Below are 12,982 nucleotides of genomic sequence, written 5' to 3' on the forward strand. Positions count from 1 at the left end.
CCTATAATAAGTGCCAATACCTAACACAGTCCTGAAAAAAAAAAATCATTTTTACAGGCATTGCACAGTTTATGTTCTTTGACTCACTCAACTTGCTTTAGTCATCACCTCCTTAAAGAGACATTTCTTAAGAAAGTAATTCAATTACTAGAAACCACTTACTGCTCTTCAAAAATGGTAGCAGATGGCAGAATTGCCAGTTCTTTCAATTTTTGTTAATAATACTACACCACTCAAGGTCTCTCAAACACCAAAAAAAAAAAAAAAAAAAAAAAAAAAAGAAGACAAAAAAAGACAAAAAAAAAAACCACCCACAAACCATGCTTCATTCAGTTTACTCAAATTTAACCCCAAATACACAATCTCCTGTTAGCAGACACTGATCTACCAGCAGGTGACAGTCACTGTGAGTTCAGGAGGTTTCACCTGCCGCTGGTTTCTTTTAAAAAGACCTCTGTGAGGTGGGTGAGAAGAGTGCTTAATATTCTTTCCTTAGGACCCAATGCACCTAGAACGAGCCACAAACTACAAAAGCATCAAGGTAAATCATCTAACCAAAGCTGGACAGACTACATTTATTCATCCCGGAAAACCGCCTTTATCAAACACATTTCTGAACAAAATTCTGAGAGATCTTAAAATAATCAAAGAGTGATCCCAATCCAAAGCAAACTCCTAAAATCTTTGAATGTAGAAGCAACACTGGGGGAAATGCCACTAAAAAAAAACCCTATAAGCTTATGCCAGGATTCTGACTCACGTGCTGCTAGTTTCTACCTTAATAAGAAATAAATACCCTCAGAAAGACAAAAAGTTCCAAATGACACACATGCACATAAAAAACTTTTGAAAATATCTTCTGGTGTGGGGAAGAGGTAAGGGATTAAATCTCTCTGTAACCTGACGAGTGCTATCTTACCTGCAGGATAAGCACCCAAGTAGAATTCTGAGAAAATTCAATGCAAAGAAAATCCTAATTCTTTTGGAAAATCTTGACTTAAAAAAGAGCAACTTAAGAGGAGGCAGGGCAATACAAGTTCAATAGAGAACAAGCTTAACAGTTTTTAAGATGTTTGGTTGAGAAGCAGAGCATAAAATTTGCAATCACCAGTCCCTTGTCCATGTATATGATCAGTTCTACCCACATTTAAGAGGTCTGAAGTTGAAATAAACAAGAAAAACATATTCATGAGAGTGAACTATTGTGGATTGTCAATAAATAAAATTTTTCTACACTCACTAAAATTTCTGCATAGTAACCAAATACTACAGAGGAGGCTCAGAGTGCTACTGAGCAAGTTTACTTCCCTCATCCTGCAGAATACGTGATGTTGTTCTGGACAATTAATGTCAATTTCTTCAAGAGTTGTAGCTTAGGAGTTGTTGCAGCCCTGCTTCCCATCTACATTCTTCTTGCATTCCCTCTATCTAGTCTGGAACTCCATGTCAGCAGACAGAGAAATGTCTTCCAGCAGACAAGAATGAACAATCCCTCCCCAATTACAGAGTCACGTGCGGGCTATAAGCAATTTTTCAAACATAAAAGGAAGGCGGGAATTTGCTAGCCCTATGTTAGCAAGCTAAAACAAGCCAGCCTGCAGATGGCAAGGATCAAAGCATCTAAGTCACCTCAAAATTAATCCCCTTCAGGAATGTTCACCACCTCCCATTCACACATACTATATCCCTCCTGTCCCTCCCAGAGCAATAAAGTCTTTGAAATTAGAATGATTACCCAGAATACCATCACGGTTTGACACTGGCCAAACACCAGGCACCCCTGAAAGTCACCCACTCACCCTCCTACAGCTGGGCAAAGGGTTCATGAGCTAAGGACTGGAAGAAGACACTCCAAGGGCAAAACAGGCTCAATTTAGAGGTACAAAGTAAATTTAATATTAATAAAATAGGAGGAGGATAATGAGAAGTAAAATAAGCCCTTAATACCACTTTTTTTCCCCCAATGCCTCCCTCCTTCCTACTGACAGTGGAAAGAGATAGGGGGCAGAGTTTTGGTCAGTTCACCCCAGATCTTCTTCCACTGCTCAGGGAGAAAAGTCCTTCCATCATAAGACCGTGGGGTTCCTCCTACAGGACACAGTTCTCCGTTAACTTCTCCAATGTGGCTCCAATCTCATGAGCAGCAGCATTGCCAAAACCACTGCAATGTGAGTCCCTCCCACAGACAAAGAGTCCTCCCAAAACTGCTGCAGCATGAGTGAGTCTTGCACAGGGTGCAGTCCTCCAAGGACAGGCTGCTCCAGCCTGGAAGCAGGGACCCCCTCTCTCCATTGTTTCCCATTGGACCACAGCTTCCTCCAAGCATCCACCCATGCAGGTGCTCCAGCATGAGCACCTCCCCCACGGGCTGCAGATCTCTGCATCCCCCATGGATCCCCATGGGCTGCAGGAGTACAGCTCCTTCACCATGGTCATCAGTCACCACAGCCTGCAGAGGTATCTTGGCTCTGGTGCCTGGAGCACCTCTTCCCACTCCTTCACTGACCTTGGTGTCTCCATGTTGTTTCCCTCACATGTTCTCACTGCCTCCTCTTCTCTGGATAGAAAAACACCGTGCCCCCACTTTGTTTTGATTTTCTTCTTAAATATGTTATCACAGAGGCATTACCATAATTTCTAATTGGCCCAGCTTTGGCCAGAAGCATGTTCATCTTCAGACTCATCAGGGATTGTCTCTGCTGGACATGGTGGAAACTTCTAGCAGCTTCTCACAGAAGCCACCTCTGTGACCCCCCACTACCAAAAACGAGGCCATGCACAACAATATGGCTTTACTCACATTTCAGTCCAGCTCAGTCAAACCAAGTTTTCTAATTAAGCAGAATAACTATATTTTCACAAAATCTCACACCTGCAGGGGACATAGTCTCACTTGAAAGCACAGAGCTAAAGGCACTAACCAGGACAACTGGATCTTGTATATGAAGTGTTAATTCAACTAGGGTCTGCCTTCTTCATAAATAGCCACAAACCATTAGAAAACAAGTCTCAAAGATTCTTCTGATTATCTATCAATTCCTTCTAGCAACACATGATCTTGCATCCCACAATCATTGAGCATTTGGAATCGATAGTCTTAAGCTAAACTGAGAATCAATGCTTCAGTCCTGGTTTTCCTCAGAAGTACTGTTCTGTACTTGTAGATTCAAGATGTCACAGTTGAACACAGCCACTCTTTCCCAATTAGCCCCCAAATCCTCTTTCTTGGTAAGAGGCATATTCTCTCCTGCAGACAATAATGAAAGCTGGAGTGCCTCATTATGTCTCTAACCTTTGGTAAAGGTCAGCTTGTTCATACACCTTATTACCCTAACATACAACGAGAACAGCTATTCTCTTTTCAGGGCAGAATTAGCATCTGCATTTCAAAATAAAATAGAGTAACAGCATGTATACACACAGGGAACGGTCAAAGTGTTTTAATGACATACAACTAGAAAGTTAAAACTGCAATTTTTTTTTAAATTTGTTTTCTTCAAATTACCTCTGCATAGCAGAGAGAGCAGGTATTAAACAAAAGAATACTCCCCGCAAAAGCTAAAAGATTTTGACACGCTACTCTTGCACTTCCTGGGGAATGGAGTTCTAACTGGCTTCTGGCATAACTCCTCTATAGGTTCATTTCCTAGATGGAACTATAAATCTTATGATGCATTTTATCAGTGCTAACAATAAAACTATTGTGCTTCAGGAAAGCTATTCCTTGGAGAAAAGTCCAGTGTGCTTACCAAGGCTGGGGATGGGGGAGGGGGGAGAAAAATATCACAAATTAAGCACATTACAGAAAGCAGTACAGAAGTCAAAGCACAATATTAGACTGAAAAGGCAGAATTTTTAAGCTTCAAAAGGCAAGAACTCTATGGAAGAATATTAAGTGTCAAGCCAGAAATAAAACTAATTCCTCCTCTGGCCCATCATTAAGTGTCTTGAAACAACATACGTAATTTAATATAGACAGACAAATTTTAACATAAGATTCGAGCTTTCACATTTAAATATACTTTTGGAAGGCAGGCAGGTAAAGGAGCAGAAGGGCAGCACCAAAATATTTTACGTAACCACAGTATATAAGACAGAAAGAAATTAGACAAAAAGAATACTAGCATCCATAAAATACTGCAGAATACAAAAAGCTCTCAACTACAGTAAGACCTCAAAATAACAGAACAGCTGGTATCAACTGCAGCAAGGACACTGCTGAATACCTGCTGAAAGGGAATACCTGCAAAGTTACAAAAAGCACAGAATTGTCAGGCATTTGTTTCCACAATCATAAAGAATATATGTAAAGACTTGCCCATATTTATGTGCTATAATTTACTCATAGATTGAAGATGCACTTCTGAAACATGCATATTGCTGATATTTGAAAGACAGTTTTATTTCAACAAACCATGCTCAAAGAGCAAGAGCAACTATAATAGAATAGCAGGGGGTTTTTTAAATGTTTATGATCTTACAGGTCAAAAAAAAAAAAAATCCAATACTGGGGCTAGACCAGAGCCCCAACAGAGAACAGACAGAAATTTTAGGAAACAGGCTAATAACAATCTCAGTGGTTCAGCTGAAATCTACTAATCCAAACATTTATTACTTAAAATCCAGTCTACTACTTTAAAAAAAACCCTGCAGAGTTTGATCTTAAACACCCTAACCTACTGAATTTGCCACTGGAAATGCCAGGTTTCCCAGAACCTGCAGTAATAGGTTGTACTTGACTTTTCATCTTCCAAATCAAATCCATCTCAACTGAAAATAAAACTAGTCCTAAAGACTGAGTGTGGCTGATAACTGCAAGAATAATTGAATGACTGGAAAAAAAGATTACATGCCTCAGGAATTACTTACTTCTAACTTAGTGAAATACTTTGTGTTCTTAAAGGAAGCATTTTCAGAGGTTTTTCAAGCACAAATTAAATTGATTACATACTAAAATCAACAGCAATTCATTAAATCACAGACCTAGGCTCTCATTTCTTGACCACCACAACAGTCTATGTGTTTATTAGCTATAATCAGGTAACAACACAGTCATCAAAGCCAGAGGGAACAGTTTGTTACCAAAATCCAAGCAGCTGAAGTTTCTTCATGTATATATAATAAATTAAAAAACAGCAAATCACCTATAACCTGGCAGACATACAATATCAACTATTTGTTTAAAATTACATTTCAATTGCAAACACGACAGGAAAGTGCACCAGGTAAACAAAACCTAGCACATATTTTCAGAAAACCAGACATTCCCAGAAGTACACAATACCCACAAAGATATTCTTTATGGCTACTATTTCCAGGACACTGACTGTTAGAAAAGTATCCTGTAACAAGTCACTATCATCCATTCATCAAAAGCTTGCATGCACAAAAGCTGTATTTCCATTACTAACTCATTTACAATTAGGGTAAAAGTCACACCAGGCTGTGGAACACAGATCATGTCTCCCTCTTCACTAGCTCCATGAGAGGCAGAAGACAAGGATGCTCACAATGCAGTACAGAAACTAACACTGCTAAAGCTAGGCATTACAAACCATCCATCTCTGGAAGAAACCTCTTGCTAATGGAGCAATCTACTAGCTTGTGGTTGGTATAAAACAGCCAGGAATGCCTGATCTGAGCACATCTCAGTCTCTCCTGTTACAGCAATTGCTCTTCATACTAAAGCACTGAAGCAGGAAGGGGATAATCTGCATGTACAGCATACTAAAAGGCATACCGGAAGACTTCTAAGCCAGTACATTGTCCTCTGATGTGGAAGGCTCACCTTCAAGCTCCTTCTCACCTTTTCCTCCAGATTGCACATGAGCACCCCAAACACAGTGCTATGGTATCTGTCTTTTCTTGGCTCTCTGAATAGTGGATTATTTACCACAACGATCTAGTCTTAGATTCCAACACCAATTTTACCCCTCTTCTTCACAATGGGTTGCTCTCAATTCCCCCTATGGTGCTAAAGTATCAACTTAACTAACAGCAGTAAGCTATCTCTGCTAACGACTACAAACACAGCCACAGCCCTGAAACAGGAAAAAACCTCAGTATATCAGAGGATTGAGCTACTGACACTACTGCTGCCAGAGGTCTGGAGAAGGAGGATGTACCCACCTATGCAAGGACAAGAAGCAACAGCAGCATCCTGACACTGACCAGCAGCATGAAAGAAGGTGCAGAATGCAGAACACAGCTCTCTGGGCCTTCTTTATCCTCTCCAGAGAACACGTGGTAAGCCAGATCAAAGTGTTCTCTGGGTCACTTTCAACTGCAGCAACTTGCTGAATCACTAAACCAAGAGATATGGAAACCTAAGTGCACAAAAAAAGCCCCCAAAATGCACTAACTGAGATGAATAAAGATGATTAGGACATAAAAATGTTCTATTTTGGCAACCAAGAAGCTTTGCAAAAACCTGACATTTTTGTCTGCCAAAAGATAAGAGGTGCAACATGCACAAAGAAACATTGATAGAGAAAATATTTCAGCAAGAGACCCTGGTATACAACAAGGCAATATTACACAAATATAAATATCCCTCATCAAATTAGATACTAGCAATTTCTTTTTACCTTATCTCCTCAAAAGAATTTTAGTAGTACTAGCTGCAAAAAAAGAACAAGTACAGAAAGACCTATTGAAGAGAGACCACCCATTTTACTTCAACTAAAAAGACAGCTTTAAATACAGTTCTTCTACTGATCAATGATAATGTGCTTACAAAGCATTGAGTCTGAGATACTGTATGAAAGTACACAAGGTAGTATAGTACATTGAAAATTTTACATATGGTCTAATGTACATTCTTCCTTGAATTGAAAAGAGCTCAAACTCACATCACAGGATTCCACAGTTTCCCCAACTAAAATTATCCTTCAAGAAAAACCATAATACAGCATTTTAATTGAAAGTAAAATCAGATGTCTACAATCACCTTTTCACTCCGTCTGCAAGCATATGGATTTGACCAAGTTGGGAGGAAAAAAGATGCCCTCTACCCTGCTTTTTGTTTGTTTCATGGTTAAGGCTTAAAAGATATCACCACCAAAGTTTTGTTTTTTCAGTAAATTAATGCAAGACTAAAAGTTAAAAAGCTAAGTTCTAGAGATTTCTCCTGAACATATAAAACCTAATAGACTGTTCTCCAAACACCACCATTCTTTTTCTTATTCTCCAAATCACAAATAAATACATTTCTAAATGGATTCACATCCTGTTTCTGCCGTCCCCAAAGCTAAGAGAGTGTCTGTGAAGCTCATGGAACTACGAAGATATAACAGCATCTTCCCTTTCTCTGTCTTTGAGGCTGCTTAATTTCCTCAGGTCCTTTTCAGTGGATGTACACTGAAAGCAGGCTGCATCAACACATCTGTCCATTACACTGCTGCATATCAATCTGCCACCTTATGCCTCAAGCAATTAATTATCTCAATTCTGTTATCACAAAGGTCTGTACCTGCAAGGTAATTAGATAGTAGCATGGTGGAGCAGGCAAGATGAGAGAGGGAGTAGTGAGCAAAACAAAAAGGAAAGGTAGACACCTAATCCCTGTGAAGCAAGGCAATGTTAATTTCCTGTCACTGGCAGATCGCTACAACAGACCCTGAAGATTATGAAAATTCTGGCTTAATGTATCAAGCACAGAAAAGCTATACTCTTTTCCAGAAGTTAACAAGTCCTGAGTATGCAAATCCAGTTATATTGTTAAACTGTGAAAAAAGCAACTTTAAAAGCACAGTTAAATTGTGAAATATATCAATACAGAAGACTATCAAGTGGAGAAAAAAGGGTGAGGGGGCACTTACACACATTAAGTGTATTACCATTATCACTGCAGACTCCCTCACACTACCATAAATGTAAGAAAACCTCAGACATACCTCAGGGTGATAGTGACTTGTTACAGGATACTTTTCTGAACAGTCAATGTCCTGGAAATAGCAGCTATAAAGAATATCTTTGTGGGTATTGTGTACTTCTGGGAACATCTGGTTTTCTGAAAATATGTGCTAGGTTTTGTTTACCTGGTGCACTTTCTTGTCATGTTTGCAATTGAAATGTAATTTTTAACAAATTGTTGATATTGTATGTCTTTTATCAGAAACAGCAGCCTGGTCTATCCCTAGCTATAAAACATCATATTGCATGCTGTTTCTCTGAAACTCAAGTTTTTATTCATCATCAAATGGCAGGCTTTGGGGACGTTGGCCTGCCAGAACCTTTAACAGCTTTGATATTTCCCAGATGCTTGCTTTCCCTACTCCTCACTAAAATAATGTGCTCCCAAACACCTGCAAATACTTACATACAAATCCAATCCCTGTTACAGGCCTGCTGTGTAAGAAATAACTAAGCAGAAACCAAACTTAACTTTTAGAGAGGGTATCCAGTCACATGATTTGCTTCTCACCTTCCACCCACAAAGGTACTAAGACCAGGAGAAATAACAGAACAAAAGATCCAAAAACCAGCTCAGACAAAACAAACAAAAAAAGAAAGGAAAAAAAAAAAAAAAAGCAAAACCAAAAAGCTGAATCCTTCACTCCCCGTCTCCCACCTCTACTATCACACATCTTCGTTCCTTCACAGCAGGAGAGTCTCCAAAAGAGGTATTTTCCAAGAGACTCTGCAGCAATAGGTCAAGTGTGTAGCTGATACATCAAACTCTCATTATGACATGGTAACTTCTGGTTACTTTCAGTTCTGTATTTGAGCCAAGATCCTTCCAAAATGCAAATGAGTTAATAATCCCGTTCTTCAACTGGCAGCCAGAAAAACACCACTAGAAATTCTCACCAGGAATAATATGGAACTGTAAGCCCTAAAATTAAATGCTAACCAATTATTAAGTTTCTATAGCGTTTTTACTGACTTCTAAAATAATTTCCTTACATTGGTTCTCCTTCATTATACCTGTTCTGCAATTTCAGAACTACTCTATTTTAGTTATCATTGCTCTTTTTGTTAAAGAGTATATTTAGGAGACACGTAGGTAATTATACTAACAAAGTTTTATCCAAATAAGTGCCACCCATTTCTCAAAAATACCAACATTCTCTGTCATTACAGTCACTTCCAGAGAAGGGAAGTCAGACAAAAGAGAATAAGAGACTCCTCATCAGGTTTTTCTAATGCAAAAAGAAATTGCTGTATTTTTCCAATATTCTGCCTTATTATATCTCTGTCTCAGTGGTATCTTCTGATCTGCTAGCTATAGAGGTTATAGTCAAAGCGGCAGATAACCCAGAGGAATGGACTAACATGCCTCCCTGGCAAGCAGCCCAGAGAGAGAATGAAAAAGATCCCTGTTGTGGGTTCTATGTTTGAGATAGAAATATTTTCTGAATGACCAGAAAACAAGAGCAGGCCAAAGAAGGTAATACCAATGGTGATGATATCCAAAAAATCACAGCTATTTTAGTAAAACAAAGTGTGACCAGCAGAAAGGTACTTTGGATTAAATCAGAGATTGAAAGGAACATGGATTAAACTACTTGTGGCCACTGCCTTCTCTAAATAATCATTCCCTGGGGCACATGCACAATCTAAACTGAAACAGAATGTTTTAATTTAAATCATAGAAAACTCTTGGTAATGCATCACTAATTCATGAGCACATGTACTTCCAACAAATTATATAACTAATTAAAATTTCCAATAAACATGAGTTATTAGAAGTAATCGATTTAGTTACACAAAAAAAAGCCAATTCTGCCTATGTAAGAAGAAAACCCCACTATTTTCAATAGTTTCTCTTCTAGGTTCACTAGAACCTAGGTTTCAATAGGTTCACTACTTTCTGAGGTTCTCTTTCACAGCTTCAACCTCATCAAAAATATCATTCGTTTATGCAAAAGTCCTGCTTAGCCTAGACTAACAGTAGTTCTTTCTTTTAAAAATTAGTCATTTTAAGACATCTGTAATCAGTTGAAGTTGACCAGCGTACAGAAATTTCCTATCAAATATCACATAAAATAGTCCCTAAGTCCTTATAGCTTTCACTTCTGTTTCATCATAACTTGTAGAAAGTAAACACTGTGATTACAAATGTACTGACTACCACCAAATACTTCTCAACATTAAAAAAAAAAGATAAAAAACCCACTCTGTTGAACATATAAGCAGCATTCCAAAATAAAAAATTCAAGTTACAGAAAATACTGTAGTTCTCACCTTCTCACCTAATCCTAGACTTGGAAATGTGACTCTTGGTTAAGGTGCAACTCCCTTACATTCAGGAGACCACCCGACATGGAGGATCACAGCTGTGGTGCACTACTGGCCAGCACCAATGCCAAAAACTGCTCAAGACCTGGACGTTTGTGAGAAGACATACAAAGGTTCTAAATACCGATCCTCAGTAAGGATCATTTATCTAAGAAAGTGATCAGAAGGCTTCAAGCATCTGGAAGTTTTAGCCAGTGATGGCAAGACACTGCCAACAGTTCAGAAAATCTGGGCATCGGGAGAGATCTGGGTGGGTACCAAAACCAGCACCATTTATCGCACACACCAGGGCTGTCTGTGGACGACGAGCTAAGCGGGGAAGGAGGAGGAGGTCTCCCCGCTGGCGGACGCACCTCAGCCCCAGACCGGGCGTCTCCCTGCCTGACAAACCCACAGGCTGAAGTAACTTTCTAACAGAGAAGAGAGTGCCGGCCACTAAGTTGCCCAGCATGGAGAGAGAGCTAGCGTGACTACAAAGATACGGGAGCGCCTTCCCGCCCCCTCGGCCGGAGCCTGCCTGCGGACGGCACGGCCCTCACAGCCCCGGCGCCATCCTGCCTTCCCTGCGGCAGGACTCTACCACTTCTACCCTCCTGGTAATATGAACTCCCGAACACTGTCTCAGCAGACGGCGCTCCCAATCCCCCTCTAGACTGCCTGAACCCCCGCCCGGCCCCACCACCGGGAACTGCACCCTTCCCGCCCTAACACGCTCCGAGGCGGGAGCGGCGCCCTGGCACCCGGTAGCGGCGACTGTGGGGGCCCCGCATCCCCTCAATCCCCACCGCGGCGGCCCCGCGGCCCGCCGAAGGGCCTCCCTCCCTTCCCCGCCGCCGAATCTCCTCCGCCCCACCAGGAACAAAGCCCCGCGCCGCCGCACCGGCCGGCGCGTTATCATTGCCGTGGATCACGACGGCCGACAAAGTTTACCTCGTTTTCCCGGCTCAGCGACAGGACAAGGCGGCTCGGCCGGGGAGCGGGAGCAGGCTTCCCCCTCCCCCAGCGCCGCACACACTTGTTTTTATTTTCTCTGCTCCCTCCCGCCGTGAGAAGCCTCCAGCGTCTCGATCAAGGCTGAACAGGAGGCGGGGAAGAGGCGCGTGGCACTGCTCCCGGCTTGGGGCGGGGGGGGTACGGGGTAGCCTAGCCGTGCCTTGCTGCCCCTCACCCTGAAGCGGCGACACCAGCTCCCTCCTCTGGCCTGCGCCATCTCCCCGCGGCAGCCTGACTGCCTCGTTCGGAGGGCTTGCGAGGGGGGTAGGGGATCTTCAGGACGGGAGAGTGCCGCCACCCCTAGGGTCCTGCATGGCTTGGCTTTCCTCCCTGTATCCCGGCGGCTTTGAAGTGCCGGGTTAGAAGTTGCAGCTCCTGGAATAAGAGCATTTACCTCTCTCCGGGACGGCTTGGCTTGGCTTCCGGCAGAGGAGTGAGGCTAACACCCATAAGCAGCCACGCGCAAAGCAGCCACAGTCAGGAAGCCAAAACCGAGAGGTTTGCACCTTTTAGTTTCTCAGCACAGCATCAGAGATGCAAAGATGATCCCTAAAATCACAGCTTAGATGCTGCTTGTTATAGACACGTATTACAATATTGGCTCTTTGCAAATATTGAAATGAATACTATATGTATTGTGTTGGAAAGTTATGCTGTATTAATCTCTTTTAAGTAGTGTGGTAAATATACTTTTTAGGCTATAGCATAATATTAAAATAGAAACTATGTGATGTAAGATACTTTTTGTAACTAGCTCAAGGAATGGAAAGGATAACCAAAAAATTCTTCGCATTATCCTAACTGGATAGAGATAACAGCAACAGACGCCAAGATCCCAAGAGAAGAAGTATCACCTCCTTATCAGGAAAGCTCAGACTTCGAGGAACCAAGAAGATTGATTTTCAAGATGGGGGGGAAGTTAAAATTAAGCAGAAACACCCTAGTGTGAAAGGAAGGTTTGAATCATGTATGAGATATATGAATATGCAATAGGCTATTGCTTTTAAGGGGTAATTCTTTGTTAGCAAGGTGTGCTTTGTGGCAGAGTGCAGGCACATAGACGTCCATAATCCTTTACTTTTTATTGTCTCTTATTGTCCTAATTTTTATTACTATTTTCATTACACTACAAAACTTTTAAAATTTTAACAAAAGTGAATGGCATTTTTCACACTGCCTAAGGCTGCAGATTCCCTCTGTACATATGTTCATGCAATAGAGTTCTTTACTACACTGGTATTTATGCTATTTACACACCAAGAATTACCTCTCCCTTGAAGTAGCTCACGAAAGGGCAGCTCCATGCCTGGAGCTCCTGCCGGACATACACACATGGCACTGTTCTCTGTACCTGCTGGTTCACAGCTACTTCCACTTGCATAAAGAGTAACTTCCATAACTTTCCTTTGGTGCAGAATTTCACCCCCAAAGGGACTCTGAAATTTAGCTAAAATGGGTATGACTTGAGGCCATTCCTTGCATATATATATATATATATATATATATATATATGTAATCAAATATTAACTGAAGCAAAAAGGAACTTAATTAATAGAATTGGATTTGCTAACACACACCACACTCAGATGGCCTCACTTGAGGTGAATGCATATTACTAGTGATAAAGATTTGAGCATGCCTCTTATGACTAGGACCCCATGTAAACATGATGTGACCTTGTTGTAGCTTGTCCCAGAAACAAGCTCAGGGAAGTGACAAGCAATAATAAATACTTTATTACTCTTAG

At 41.1% G+C, this 12,982-nt stretch overlaps 1 protein-coding gene across 4 annotated transcripts in view; it reads right to left on the bottom strand.

The window, feature by feature from the left end:
* The window catches only part of TNS3 (tensin 3), a 200,000-nt gene extending 188,346 nt beyond the window's left edge, over window positions 1-11,654 (bottom strand). For 2 of the 4 annotated variants that reach the window (XM_064705080.1, XM_064705079.1), the window contains exon 1: window positions 11,630-11,654. The gene's annotated coding sequence lies outside the window, so the exon portion shown is untranslated. Of the gene's footprint in view, window positions 1-11,172; window positions 11,401-11,629 lie in introns of those variants that run through there. The other 2 variants (XM_064705077.1, XM_064705078.1) reach the window with 2 other exon arrangements.
* Between the last annotated feature and the right edge of the window lie 1,328 nt (window positions 11,655-12,982).

The sequence above is a fragment of the Zonotrichia leucophrys genome, chromosome 2, assembly GCF_028769735.1.
Source record: "Zonotrichia leucophrys gambelii isolate GWCS_2022_RI chromosome 2, RI_Zleu_2.0, whole genome shotgun sequence".
NCBI lineage: Eukaryota > Metazoa > Chordata > Aves > Passeriformes > Passerellidae > Zonotrichia > Zonotrichia leucophrys.